Source organism: Prionailurus viverrinus, chromosome A3 (genome assembly GCF_022837055.1).
Source record: "Prionailurus viverrinus isolate Anna chromosome A3, UM_Priviv_1.0, whole genome shotgun sequence".
Lineage (NCBI taxonomy): Eukaryota > Metazoa > Chordata > Mammalia > Carnivora > Felidae > Prionailurus > Prionailurus viverrinus.
This window is the reverse complement of record NC_062563.1, coordinates 85,450,680-85,464,829: the sequence shown is the minus strand read 5'-3', so window position 1 is coordinate 85,464,829 and position 14,150 is coordinate 85,450,680. Positions and strand designations below refer to the sequence as shown.

The following is a 14,150-nucleotide window of genomic DNA, read 5'->3' as shown; positions in this document are numbered from 1 at the left end:
GCCTGATGCGGGGCTCGAACTCCCGGACCGCGAGACCGTGACCTGGCTGAAGTCGGACGCTTAACCGACTGCGCCACCCAGGCGCCCCTTAAGGAAACTTTTAAAAAAAATTTTTTTTTAATGTTTATTTTTGAGAGAGAGAGAGAGAGAAGAGAGAGAGACAGAGCACTAGCAGGGGAGGGGCAGAGAGAGGGAGGGAGACACAGAATCCAAAACAGGCTCCAGGCTCTGAGCTGTCACCACAGAGCCTGACACAAAGCCCGAACTCATGAGCTGGGAGATCATGACCTGAGCTGAAGTCAGATGCTTAAGCAACTGAGCCACCCAGGCGCCCCTTAAGGAAAAGCCTTAATCGGTTATTTCTTAGACAACTGAGTTAGTGAACTGAGAGTCTCACTGAATGCATGTAAATAGTGAGCACTGTATGTTTAATACCTTCTGTGAAATTAGGACTCCTTATTTCATATTTGTAGATCTTCCTTATATGTGTCATGTTTTTACCATTATAATGCCATTAAGAGCAGAACCTTTTATTTTTATTTCTTGTCATCCTCTCCAATGCCCTAGGTCAATGCTCATTAAATATAGGTTTATCAACTTGAAGTGAAGAAAGATTGAAAACATCTGGAATAAGAGGAAGAGAAAAATCTCTGAGTCTACAGTATCTCATCTCCTCTCAACCTCCAAATAAATTAGAATCCCTTTAAGACATTATCTGTTAGGTCTGACTGTATATATTCCTCAATTTCAATATTCTTGTTCTGATTTAGGACTTTTGTGGGGTTGTCTTAAACTTGTGAGCCTTCATGTTTAATCCCGTGATGCTGGAGTTATTGATAGTTTTGCCTTTGTGTAATGTGCCTTTAGGCATGCAGTCTAGCATTTTTTCTTCCTCGTTTATGTCACAGAGGTAACACCAGCTTCTTCAGAGTCCTTCTCAAAGGATCTTGAATTAAGGGGAAAGTCCTGAGATTCATGTTAAGGGAACATCACAGGAAGCAGTGGTAGTAAAGACAGGACTGAAGTTTTAGACCCATTGATATCTAAGTCTCAACCAAATATGCACTCTGGTTAGGATTTGGGTCACTCATTATACTGCTGAGTTCATGAGAAGGGTACATATCGTGTTTAACAGAATAGTATCAGTCTGTGTAAGTAAATTAAAATGATTCAGTTTTTGTATATGTGGCCAAGGCCATTGCATTATTTGTCTATTGATGTTAACAAATTATTTCAACATTTGGCAGCTGAAAACAATACACACTTATTATCTCGTTTTCTGTGGTTCAGGAATCCAGACACATCTTAGCTGGGTCTTCTGCTTCAGTATCTTATAAGCCTGCAATCAAGGTGTGAGCCCAGAGGCTGCATTCTCATCTCAAGGCTGAACTGCGGAAGGATCTGCTTCCATGCTCACTCACATAGTTCGTGGTAGGACTCCATTCTTCTCAGGGTATTGGACAGAAGGCTTCAGTTCCTTGCTGGCTGTTAGCTGAAGGGCACCCTCAGTTCCTTGCTGTATGGGTAACATACAACACGTACTCATGTACTCCTGTACTCTGCAACATGGCAGCTTGCTTTATTAAAGTATGCAAGCCTAAAAAGATGATTAAGAGAATCTGCCAGTAAAATAGAAGTCACAATCTTTTGTGATCTATCACAGTAGTGACATCCTATCTCTTTGGCCTTACTCTGTTTATTAGAAAGCAAGTCACTAGTTCCTGCCTGCCTTCATCGGTAGGGAATTCCACAAACCATGAATACCATGGGATGGGGATCCATTGGAGGCCATCTTAGAAGTCTGCCTGCCAAAGCCTTTCATGTACACCTCTGAAAAAGAGAATCCATCGTACTTATTGAATGTGTCCTGAACACTGGGGTTGGATGATATTAAACATAATCGAGTAGTTGTCCAGAGAGCTCTTAATGGGAGAGTCTGACCTGTTTCTAATTTCTTTCTTTGCTTCTGAAAATAATTATTTGAAATTTTGGTAACTTAATAATACTTTGTGTTACCCCAGAGTCTTAAAAAAAAAGCTCCCTCATTTTTCTAGGAATTCTTAGATCATTACTGTACTTTGCTGGTACAGTAACTGATTCTCATGGTTCTTGGTGAAGGTTGCCATTCATTGTGCTGGTGATTTGGGACCACCAACAGGCTAGAGTTAGGATATTCTTGGGAGAGATTATTAGACCCTGAATTTGGGTGTCCTAAACGTACCTTTTTATGTACCTTGTGTCTTCCATCTGTAAACTGTAAGCCCAAATAGCTTTTCTCAGTTGGCTGCAATATAGTTTGGACACTGGATGAAGATGCCTTGATATCTTGGTAAGAGATGCACTAAATAAATATTGGAGGTTATTATTTAATGAAAATAGCTAGTTTTAAAACTTGTTTTTCTCTCCATTACATTGCTACTATCTTACATCAGACCCTTGTTGTTTCTTGCCCTGTTCCCATCTATTCTGCTGCAGGTAGAGTAGTATTTATAAGATGCTAATCTGATCATATCACTTAAAATTTAAAACTCTGCAACAGTATACAAGGATCATCATGATATAGGGTCAGGTGAACAAAGCAGGGTTATATATACTAATTGCTTATATATGTAAAACATATTGCTTGAAGGATACTCAGAAAATTTGTTTCAGTAGTTTTCATGGCTAAGGGAAGGACAGGAGAGAGATTCTCTTTTTAAATTGTAAACATTTTGTCCTTTTAGATTTAGCACCACTAAATGACTATATGACCTAATTAAAAATCAAAACAAAACTCTTCCATGCCCTGAAAACCTTTAGAAAAGGTTCAGATTCTTAACCTGGAGGACTCTTTTGATGTTCTCTTTGCCAACTTTGCATCATCTTCTGCCTTCTCTCCCCCTTCTCTCCTCTCTTCCCCTTCTGCCTTCTCTCCTCTCTTCCCCTCCTACACCCTGCGGTCCAAGCACCTCCTAAGTACAGTTATCTGTGGACCTGTTTAGCCAGGTCCAGGCCTCCACACGTTTTGACACCTGTACCTTTGTCTCTCCTATCCCTTCTTCTCATTATGACTTTTCATCACTTTTCATTCAGCTAATTTCTGCCTATCCTCCAGGGGCTTCTTTCTGATTCCTCCACGACGGACCTTGTGCCACTTCTTTGTGCAAATTTTGATCGTAGCATTTACTGCACTCTATTTTCAGCAGACACCAGTCTCAGGCTATAAACTCAGGAATGCAAGAAGTAAAAATATTATTTTATTTTTTGTAAATAAGTTTAATTTCTAGCACAACTCCTATCTTAGGTCAGGTTCCTCAGAAGCAAACCTTGAGAAGCAAATCTTCAGGAAGATATGTCTGCAAGCAACTTAAAAAAGTGCCTTTGGAAGAAACCAAGAGGGCAGGGAGCAGGAGCAATAAGGAGAAGGCATCACGCAGGGGTACAGTTTCAGGCCAAGTCCCAGAGAGGGTGATGTCAGCCCGATCCTGCCGGGAAATATACTCTGAGGTAAACTCATGATTCTGGTTCTGTGTTTAATGTTTGTATCCCCTAATAAAATATGAATTCCAAGGGGGTGGGAACTGTGTTTTTTTATTCATGGACATATTCTAAGCAATTAGAACAGTGCCTTCAAATAGTAGTCATTTATTGAATGAGTGAATAAACTACTCTCCTTGTCGTTTTGACAAAAAGAAGCATATTCATTTATTCATCACACAAGTTATGGGCATCTACTATGTCCTAGGCACTATTTAGGGAATATAATAGTGAAAAAAATATTTGATATGTTTGCCCTCAAGGAGTTTCTAATGGGAAACATGGGAACTGCATCACAATATAGTACAGGGAAAATCTACGAGGACATCCCAGCCCCATCTACAGAGATATCATTAGTGAGTTCATCCTAACTTGGGTGCACAGGGTTATATGAGACCTACAACCTCCCACAGCTTTCCCTTGGTGAGCTCATGCAGCCTTATGCTGTAAATGCCACCTATATTCTAATAACACCAAATTTGTTTTTCCCACTCAGACCTCTCTCCCAAATGCTGGACTCATATAGCCAGTTGCCCAGGAAACAAGGTACTGTCTTGCTTCTTGGTTGGTTCTTTCCAAAGTATCTGTCACAGCACCAATATCAGGGACTTATCCTACCCTCCAATTCATTTTCTTTTCTTCTTATTCTTCTTCTGTCCTTCCAGACTCAGGAATCTTCATCTCATTGAGGGTATGGTAGTTGGGGTGGGCGGATGTAGGAGGGTTACATGGGATCTTGTGTCAATGGTGAATTCTCCCAAATCTACCATGTATAGCATAATTTTTATTCCCTGGGTCCTGCAGATCCTGGATTTGCTCTTCAAAAAGTCTATTTTTTGCTTTTCTGCTTTAACGATCCTGATACCTAGTTTGAATGGGAGAAGGACCATGGAGTAAAAAGAAATTATAGGGAATGAAAATAAAATCAGTTGACACATCTAAACATTTTTTCCACATTAACTTGGAATTAGGTGTTTAAGGGTCTTTCCTCCTATTACATTTTGAGTGCCTTGGGGGCAAGAACTGATCCTTATTCATCTTTGTAACATCAGCATTGGTACAATACCTGATTCACAATAGATGAGCTGTTTGAACTAAACTAAGGGTTTCTGAACACTCCACATCTTTATACCATTTTTTTTTTCTAGCAAAGAAAAGCAGTATATTATAGTAGTTAAAAGCATAGGCTCCAAACACAGACATCCTGGGGTAAAATTCTGGTTCTGCCCATTAGTAGCTATTTTATCTTGATCAAGTTATTACTGTCTTCCTGCCTCACTTTCCTTATCTGCAAAACAGGAATGTGGATAATGATTTGGTTTTTCTGATACGGTTGTTGTATAAGTAAATGAGTTAATACACATAATATGGTAGGCCAGTTCTTGGTGCAGACTGTATTTAAGTTTTAGCTATGTTTATCCCCTCTTCTTAAAATTCCCGTGTCTTTGTCAGCCTGGTTAATTTCTGCTTCCTCATCTCCTTCAAATGTTCTTTCAAAAGGTTTGTTATGCTCGTTCTCCAGAAAGTATCCCTTTACCCCAGGTTAAGCTGAGGGCTTCTCCTTTATGCTCCCTTCCTTAGCTATGTGTTCTTCAACCTTTTGTAAGACATACCCCGTTGTATTATAAAGAGGATGGTTCTACATCCTCTTCGGACTGGCCTATGCCTCGTTATTCACCTTATATACCCGGCACTTATCACACTGTCTGGCACATAGCCGATGCCAAACAAATGCCATCACAAAAGTGAGTAAATATTCACCTGCTCTAATTACTGCCCTTACAGCTAGCTTGAAGGTGTCACTTTGAATCTACCCAATGCCTCCATTTTCTGTATCTGGGATCAGTCTTGCCCACAATAAATGGGATTCTTGGTTCCTTCAATAAACTCAGAAAATGTGACTCACTGGGGGCAGAATGCCTTTGAAGGAGATATGTGTGCTGGTCCCCTCTTTGAACTATATTATAGAATGATTCATCTTCCATGAGCCACATAACCTCAAATCAGAGCTCCCATCCACCCTCATCTTTCATTCCTTCTTCAGTTGCCCATTTTTTCTCCCCTCTTCCTGTTTCATCCATCTCACCTCCTGCCAGGCCTGTGCAGACACAGACATGCACACACACCTTTGATCCTGCTGACACCAATGGCACTAAGGAAAGAAGTTCAATATGTCCACTGGCGTCAAAATATAGTAATAACAGTCCTTCAAAATGACAATCACAGGCAGCCTAGGGGCATTCAGGGGCTCTTCTGCTTTGTGCTTTGTGTAGTCTTTAGTGTTTTTCTTTGGTGTTTGAAAGCAAAGGTAACTGTAGTTTGCTCTACCTGAGAAGTGCTAGTGAGCTGGCATTCAACAAACATATAGTTATGGCACTCCTGTGGTGAGGAACAGGCAGAGTTGGGGGTTGTTTTGTGCCCTATCTCACAGACTCTAGCAAAGCATGATCTCCCGTTTGCAACCGGTTACTCAGCTGCATTTCATGTTTGTGATTGTGTTGACAAGGAAAAAGGCACCATTTCTGGCAGCATCTCTTAGCTTCCTGAGTTGCCTCGGGCACTAAGAGAAGGCAGGAGGCACAGACTGACTTGGTTGCCACCTGACACCTCTTCTGCTTAACTAAGCCCAGAGTACCCATCGGGACTCCACAAGCAGCATCCTACAGCATCCTAACTAGGCAGCTGCTCCCTGGATCTGTGTTCATCTTCCTATTGCTCCCATTCCTCCCCTCCTGCCAAGTATAACCCAACATCCAGTGGCAGAGAAAATAGACACCTAGGACGAACTGTGTCCAACTCCTCTAGTGGGGAACCAAGACAGACACTTGCCAGTGTTATTTCATTTTTATTTTTATTTTTTCTGATTTGCTATTTATCCTCTCTGTCAGCAAGAGCAAGAAAAACCTGGAACCTCAAAATCAACTGCCATCCTGAGCTGCACTGAGCTGGCAGCTTCTAACTGATTCAAAATGTAATGTTTTGTTTTGTTTATACCAGGCAAAATATAGTTTTCTATTTTGGGGTGGTGGCTGGTTAAATGAATCATAAAACAACTTAGATGTTTCTTGGCGATCCACCAGCTATGTTAGATCAATATTTGATAAGTTATAAATGAATGAGACACATACAGATTAGATTTTCTTCTGAATACACACTGATATGGACCGCACTGGCAATAGTAGTCTTCATTTAGTGTTGTCTGGGACACTTGAAACACGCATTGCCATATCTGAAGATGGGGCATTTGTAGATGTGCTGGTAAATAGCCTGGTATAATTGTGTTGAATGACATTTTTTCCAATGCTCTTTTAATTGGATGTGAGAATTATGCTAGTTTCTAGGTATTTCCATCACATTGTCAACGATGAGCTCTAATCATCTTGTTACAGTAACCAAAGGGAAAAAATCAAGAACATGAGTATAGAGGATATAAAATGCAGATTTTATATAATTAAAAAAACTTTTTTTCCTACAATTTTTAATGGAAATGTACATTGTAGCCTTGGAGTGAGGGAATTTTCAGAAATTTGCAGAAATTTTCAGCAAAGTAATGTAAAAAAAAAATCATTAACTTTCAAAACTGCCTTTACCAATCAATGGTTGAAGTGAGATAAACTTAACAATACATTTAGAACTTAAAATTATCCAAAATAGTTGGGAGGCAAACTACCAAAGGATATGTATTGTCCATTTTTGACAATTATCTTTAATACCTAATTTTTGGATATAGAGGTTCCTTGCCCTATGGGTTGTTTGGAAAGCTAAACCAAAGCTAAAAATGATCTATGTTTGCCATCTGCAAATCATTCCTAAACTATTGTTTTAAACATCCAGTGAGCTGACCTTTGACCATCCACTTCTGTTGTAGAAGGGCTCAACTGTTTTGGCTCCATACCTGTATAGAATACAAGAATAGCTAACACATGTTGAATGCTTACCATGGGCCAGGCATTCTGAGTCTTCAAATTATTCTCCCAGTTACTCATCATGAGAACCCTATGAAGTTATTATTGTTGTCCCCATCTTACACGTAAGGAAACTAAGACACAGAGAAGTTAAAAAACTCCAGTGATGGAATGGAAATTCGAACTAACCACTATGCTAAAGGAAATCTCAGAGCTGAATGATATCTTGGAAATAATTGTCCCAGAGATGAGAAAATTGATTCCAAGATGGAAGTATCTTGCTTAGGTTGATATAACCATCATGTAAAGACACGGAGTGTGGTGAGAAGAGCACTCAAAACAGACTCTAGCTAAGAGTGGGATTTTTCTTCATGTGGCCATGTTTCTTGTTGTATGACCAGGGAAAGACAATCATTCTATTTATACTGTCCATATATGCAAATATGAGATCATGCAATATTCAACCAATATGTAGCAAATACCCAGCCTGTGCTACATATGAGAGTAGAATACAGCCTTCCACCCCATCCCCGTTCCCCAGAGACGTTCACATTCTAGTGGGGAAGCAGATGGAAACATAGAATTATGCAAGGGCTATGTTATATCAGAAAAATATGTGCAAGGTATAGGATGGTATAGGATGCCTTTCCAAAGACATAGTTTGGTTTTGGAGCTGGGCTTGGGAAATGTAAATAACTCAGTATGTTGAAGGATAGATAGGTCACTTGCATCTGAAAAAGTGCCACCTTACCATTGGTGATGTTCGAGAGGTAGGTGGAGGAGGTCCTACATGTCATTCTAAGTAGTTTAAGCTTGGACACACAGGTCATGGGAAGTTATTCTTTTTTATTTTAATTGTAAGGTAGTTAACATACAGTGTTGTAGTAGTTCCAGGTCTACAATATGGTGATTCAACAATTCTGTACATTACTGAGTGCTCATCATGATAAGTGTACTCTTGATCCTGTTCACCAATTTCATCCTATTTCCCACCTCCTCTCCGGTAGCCATCAGTTTGTTCTTTATAGTTAAGAGTATGTTTTTTTGCTCATTTGTTTCTTAAATTCCACATAAGAGTGGAATCATATGATATTTGTCTTTCTCTGACTGACTTATTTTGCTTAGCATTATATTCTTGAGGTCCATCCATGTGGCTGCAAATGGCAAGATTTCATTCTTCTTCATGGCTGAGTAATATTCCATTATATATGTGTAATATTCCTATATAAATATATGTATATATGCATATTTAAATATATATAAACATATATATTCCATTATATATGTACACACACACACACACACACACACACACACACACACACATACCAACTCTTCTTTATCCATTTATCTATCAATGGAGACTTGGGCTGTCTCTATAATTTGGCTATTGTAAATAAGGCTGCAATAAACATAGGGGTGTATATATCTTTCTTATTTTCTTTGGGTAAATATCCAGTAGTAGAATTACTGGAATGTATGGTAATTCTATTTTTAATTTTTTGAGGAACCTCCATACTGTTTTCCACAAACAGTGGAAACAGCTATATTTCCATCCACCAACAGTGCATGAAGGATCCTTTTTCTCCACATCCTTACCAACACTTCTTTACCTTTTGATTTTAGCCATTCTGACAGGTGTGAAGCAATAGCTCATTGTGGTTTTGATTTGCATTTCCCTGATGAGTGGTGTTGAGCATATTTTCATGTGTCCATTGGCCATATGTAATGCCTTCTTTGATGAAGTATCTGTTTGTATCTTCTGCCCATTTTGTAATTGGATGATATTTGTTGTTCAGGTGCTGAGTTGTATAAGTTCCTTATGTTTTGGATACTAACTCTTTATTGGATATGTCACTTACAATTATCTTTTCCCATTCAGGAAGTTGGTCTTGTTGATTGTTTTCTTTGCGAAGCAGAAGCTTTTTATTTTGATTTAGTTACAATAGTTTATTTTTGTTTTTGTTTCTCTTGCCTCAGGAGACCTATCTAGAAAAATGTTGCTTTGTCTCTTGTCAGAGGTATTATTCCCTGTGCTCTGTCCTAGGGTTTTTATGGTTACAGGTGTCACATTTAGATCCTTAATCCATCTTGAAATTATTTGTATGTATACTGTGAGAAAGAAGTCCAATTTCATTTTTTTGCATGTAGCTGTCCAGTTTTCCCAACACTGTTTGTGAAGAGACTTCTTCCCATAGCATGTTCTTACCTCCTTTATTAAACATTAATTAACCATATAATCATGAGCTTATTTCTGGACTCTCTAGTCTGTTCTACTGATATATGTATCTATTTTTGTGCCAGGAGCATATTTTTTTTTATTATTATTACAGCTTTGCAAGGTATCTTGAAATCTAGGGCTGTGATACTACCAGTGTTATTCCTTTTCAAGATTGCTTTGACTATTTGGGGTCATTTGTGGTTCCATACAAATTTTAGCACTGTTTGTTGTAGCTTTGTGAAAATATGTTGTTGGTATTTTAATAGGGATTGCATTAAACATGTAGATTTCTTTGGGTAGTATGGACATTTTAATAATATTGGTTCTTCCAATTCATGAGCAAAGAATGTCTTTCCATTTGTTTGTGTTGTCCTCATTTTCTTTATCAGTATTTTATAGTTTTTGGAGTGCAGGTTTTTTACCTCTTTAGTTAAGTTTATTCCTAGGTATTTAAGTATTTTTGGTGCAGTTGTAAATGGGATTGTTTTCTTAATTTATTTTTATGCTTCTTTGTTATTAGTGTATAGAAATGCAATTGATTTCTGTATATTGATTTTGTATCCTATGACCTTACGGATTTCACTGATCAGTTCTAGTAGGTTTTTTTTGGTGGAGTCCTTAGGGTTCTCTATATATAGTTTCATGTCAGCTGCAAATAGTGAACATTTTACGTCTTTCTTACCAATTTGGATGCCTTTTATTTCTTTTTCTTGTTTGTGTGCTGTGGCTAGGACTTCTAGTGTTATGTTGAATAGATATGGTGAAGAAGGACATCCTTGTCTTGTTCCTGATCTTAGGGGCAAAACTCAGTTTTTCATCAGTGAGTATGATGTTAGCTGTGGGTTTTCCATTTATGGCCTTAATTACGTGAAGGTATGTTCCCTCTAAACCTACTTTGTTGAGTGTTTTTATCACAAATAGATGTTGTACTTTGTTAAATGCATTTTCTGCATATACTGAATGATCAGATGGTTTTTATCCTTTCTCTTGTTGGCGTGACGTATCACATTGATTGGTTTCAAACATTGAACTACCCTTGCATCCCAGGAATAAATCCCACTTGATTGTGGTGAGTGATTTTTTTAAATGTATTGTTGGGGATACAGTTTGCTTACATTTTGTTGAGGATTTTTGCATCTATGTTCATCAGAGATATTGACTTGTAGTTCTCTCTCACTCTCTCTCTTTTTTGCAGTATCTTTATCTGATTTTGGCATCAGGGTAATGTTGGCCTCATGGAATGAATTTGGAAGTTTACTTCCTCTTCTACTTTATGGAATGGTTTGAGAATAGGCATTAACTCTTTAAATGTTCAGTAGAATTCACCTGTGAAGCTGTCTGGTCCTGGACTTTTGTTTTTTGGGAGTTTTTTGATTATTGATTCAATTTTGTTGCTGATAATCAGTCTGTTCAAATTTTGTATTTCTTCCTGCTTCAGTTTTGGTAGGCTATATATTTCTAAGAATGTATCCATTTCCTCTGGGTTGTCCAGATTATTGGCATATATTTTTTAAATAATATTCTCATATAATTCTTTGTATTTCTGTAGTGTCATTTGTTATTGCTCCTCTTTCGTTTCTGATTTTGTTTGAATTCTCTCTCTCTCTTTTTATGTCTCTTGCTAAAGGTGATCTTTTCAAAGAACGAATTCCTGGTTTCATTGATCTGTTCTATTATTTTTCTTAGTTTCTATACCATTTATTTCTGCTCTTATCTTTATTATTTCCTTCCTTCTACTAGTTTGGGGCTTTATTTGTTCTTCTTTTTCTAGCTCCTTTACGTGTAAGGTTAAGTTGTTTATTTGAGATTTTTCTTTCTTCTTGAGTTTGCCCTATATTGTTATGAGCTTTCCTCTTAGGACAGCTTTTGCTGCATACCAAAGATTTTGGACTGTTGTGTTTTAGTCTCCAGCTATTTTTAAATTTCCTCTTTAATTTCTTGGTTGACCCATTCATTGTTTAGTAGCATGTTATTTAACCTCCATGTTTTTGTATTCTTTCCAGATTTTTTTTCTTGTGGTTGATTTCTAGTTTCTTAGCAATTGTGGTTATAAAAGATGCATGGTGTGACTTCAGTCATTTTGAATTTACTGAGACTTGTTTTGTGGCCTAATATAGGATCAGTTTTGGAGAATGTTCCATATACTCTTGAAAAAAAATGTGTATTCTGTTTTAGGGTGGAATGTTCTGAATATGTCTGTTAGATCCATCTTCAATGTTTCATTCAAAACAACTGTTAACTTACTGACTTTCTGTTGGATGATGTACCCATTGATGTAATTGGGGTGTTAAAGTCCTGTACTGTTATTATATTACTGTTAATTACTTCCCTTATGTTTGGTATTAGCTACTTTATGTATTTGGGTGCTTCCATATTCATTGCATAAATTTACAATTGTTATATCTTCTTGTTGGATTGCTTCCTTTACAATTATGTAGTGTCCTTCTTTAACTCCTGTTACAGTCTTTGTTTTAAGGTCTATTTTTTCTGATATCAATATTGCTACCCTGGCTTTCTTTTCACTTATAGTGGCATAACAAATGCTTTTCTATCTCATCACTTTTAATCTGCATGTGTCTTTAAGTCTGAAATCAGTCTCTTAGAGGCAGTGTATAGATGCCCTACATCTTTTGATTTGAGTGTTTGGTTCATTTACATTTAAAATATTGATAGGTATTTTTTTACTTGTTTTATGGTTGTTTTTGTAGTTCTTCTATGTTCCTTTCTTCTCCTGCTCTCTTCTCTCATGGTTTGCTGACTTTCTTTAGTGATATACTTGGATTCCTTTCTCTTTATTTTTTCCATATCTATTACTGGTTTTTGATTTGTGGTTACCATTACATTTATGTATAACATCATATGCATATAGCACTCCATCTTAATGGTTGATGGTTGCATAAATTTGACCCATTCTTTATTCCTTTCCTCCCACATTTTAGGTATAGGTGTTGTACTTTACATACTTTTATGTTGTGAATGCCTTGGCTGATTTTTATGGATATATGTATATTTCTACTGCTTTGTGTTTCCCACTTGTCTTACTCCTATTTATGATCTTTCCTTTCCATTCAAAGTCTCTTTTAACATTTCTTGTAGGGCTGGGTTAGTAGTCATGAATTCTTTTTTTTGTTTGTCCAGGACAGTTTCTCTCTCCTTCCATTCTGAAGGATAGCCTTGCAGGTGTGTTGTTGTTGTTGTTGTTGTTGTTGTTGTTGTTTCCAGTACTTTGTATCATGCCACTCCCCTCTGACCTGCAAAGTTTCTGCTGAAAAATAAGCTAATAGCTTTATGGGGTTTCCTTTTATGTAACTATTTTCTTTTCCCTTGCTGCTTTTAAAATTCTCTCTTTATCACTACTTTTTCCCATTTTAATTACTGTGTGTCTTGGTGAGGATCTCCTTGGGTTGATTTCATTAGGGGATCTCTTGCCACCTGGATCTGGATTTCTGTTTCCTTTCTCAGATTTCTCAGAAATTTTCAGCTATTATTTCTTCAAATAAATCTTCTTCCCCCTTTTTTTCTCTCTCCTCCTTCTGGGATTCCTGTAATGTATTATCATGCTTGATGGTATTGCTGAGTTCCCTAAGTCTATTTTTTATTTTTTATTTTTTATTTTTCTCTTTCTCCTGTTCAGCTTGATTAGTTTCCATTACTCTGTCCTCCAGGTTGCTGGTCCATTCTTCTGACCTTCCTCTAGTCTACTATTTATTCCATCTAGTGTACTTTTAATTTCAGTTACTGAATTCTTCATCTCTCATTGGTTCTCTTTTATGTTTTCTATCTCTTTGTTAAGGGTCTTACTGAGGTCCTTCACTCTTTTCTCAATCCAGGGAATATCTTTATGTTCATTACCTTAAATTCTCTATCAGGCATATTACTTATCTCCATTTTGTTTAGGTCTCTTGCTGTGATTTTGTCCTTTTCTTTCACTTAGGGCATATTCCTCTGTCTCCTCCTTTTGTCTGACTCTCTGTCTGTTTCTGTATGTTAGAGAAGTTAGCCACATCTCCTGTTCTTAAAAGTAGTGGCCTTATGAAGAAGAGGTCCTGTAGCGCCATGCAGTGCAATATGCTCTGTTGACCAGAACCTGGTGCTTCAGGGGTGTCTCCTATGTGTGTTGCATGTGCTCTACTATTGTGGCTGAGTCGTGTTTGCCTTCAATCCTGTTGTCTGTGATGGCTCCCTTTGCCTGTTGTGGCAGGGTTTGGTCTTTTGTTGCTAGTGGGCCAGTCTGGGGCCCCTTGGGCTTGAGTTGAGTCAGGCCAGGCATTTACCAGAGATGCAGTAGCACAGAACTGCCAGGTGCTTTCTCTGTGTAGTCCCCTTGGAAACTTTAACTGGTGCACTGGGCCTGCAGTCAGACAGGCATGTGTGGTTATCTTCTCTTCTCCCCAAGGCATGGGTCACTTCAGAGTGGTGCTGGCCCCTGTTGGGTCTGCTTGCACACTGTCATGCTTGTGGCACCACTGTGGATGGGGTCCATTTAAGGGTGCTTTGGAGGGGACAAG

General features: G+C 38.0%; 1 long non-coding RNA gene across 1 annotated transcript in view; it reads left to right on the top strand.

The window, feature by feature from the left end:
• LOC125162732 (uncharacterized) overlaps positions 1 to 14,150 on the top strand; it is a 524,310-nt gene that overhangs the window by 421,717 nt on the left and 88,443 nt on the right. Inside the window, exons 5-6 of the long non-coding RNA XR_007151148.1 lie at positions 1,291 to 1,431; positions 3,284 to 3,486. This is a non-coding gene — a long non-coding RNA (uncharacterized LOC125162732). The remainder of the gene's footprint in view (positions 1 to 1,290; positions 1,432 to 3,283; positions 3,487 to 14,150) is intronic.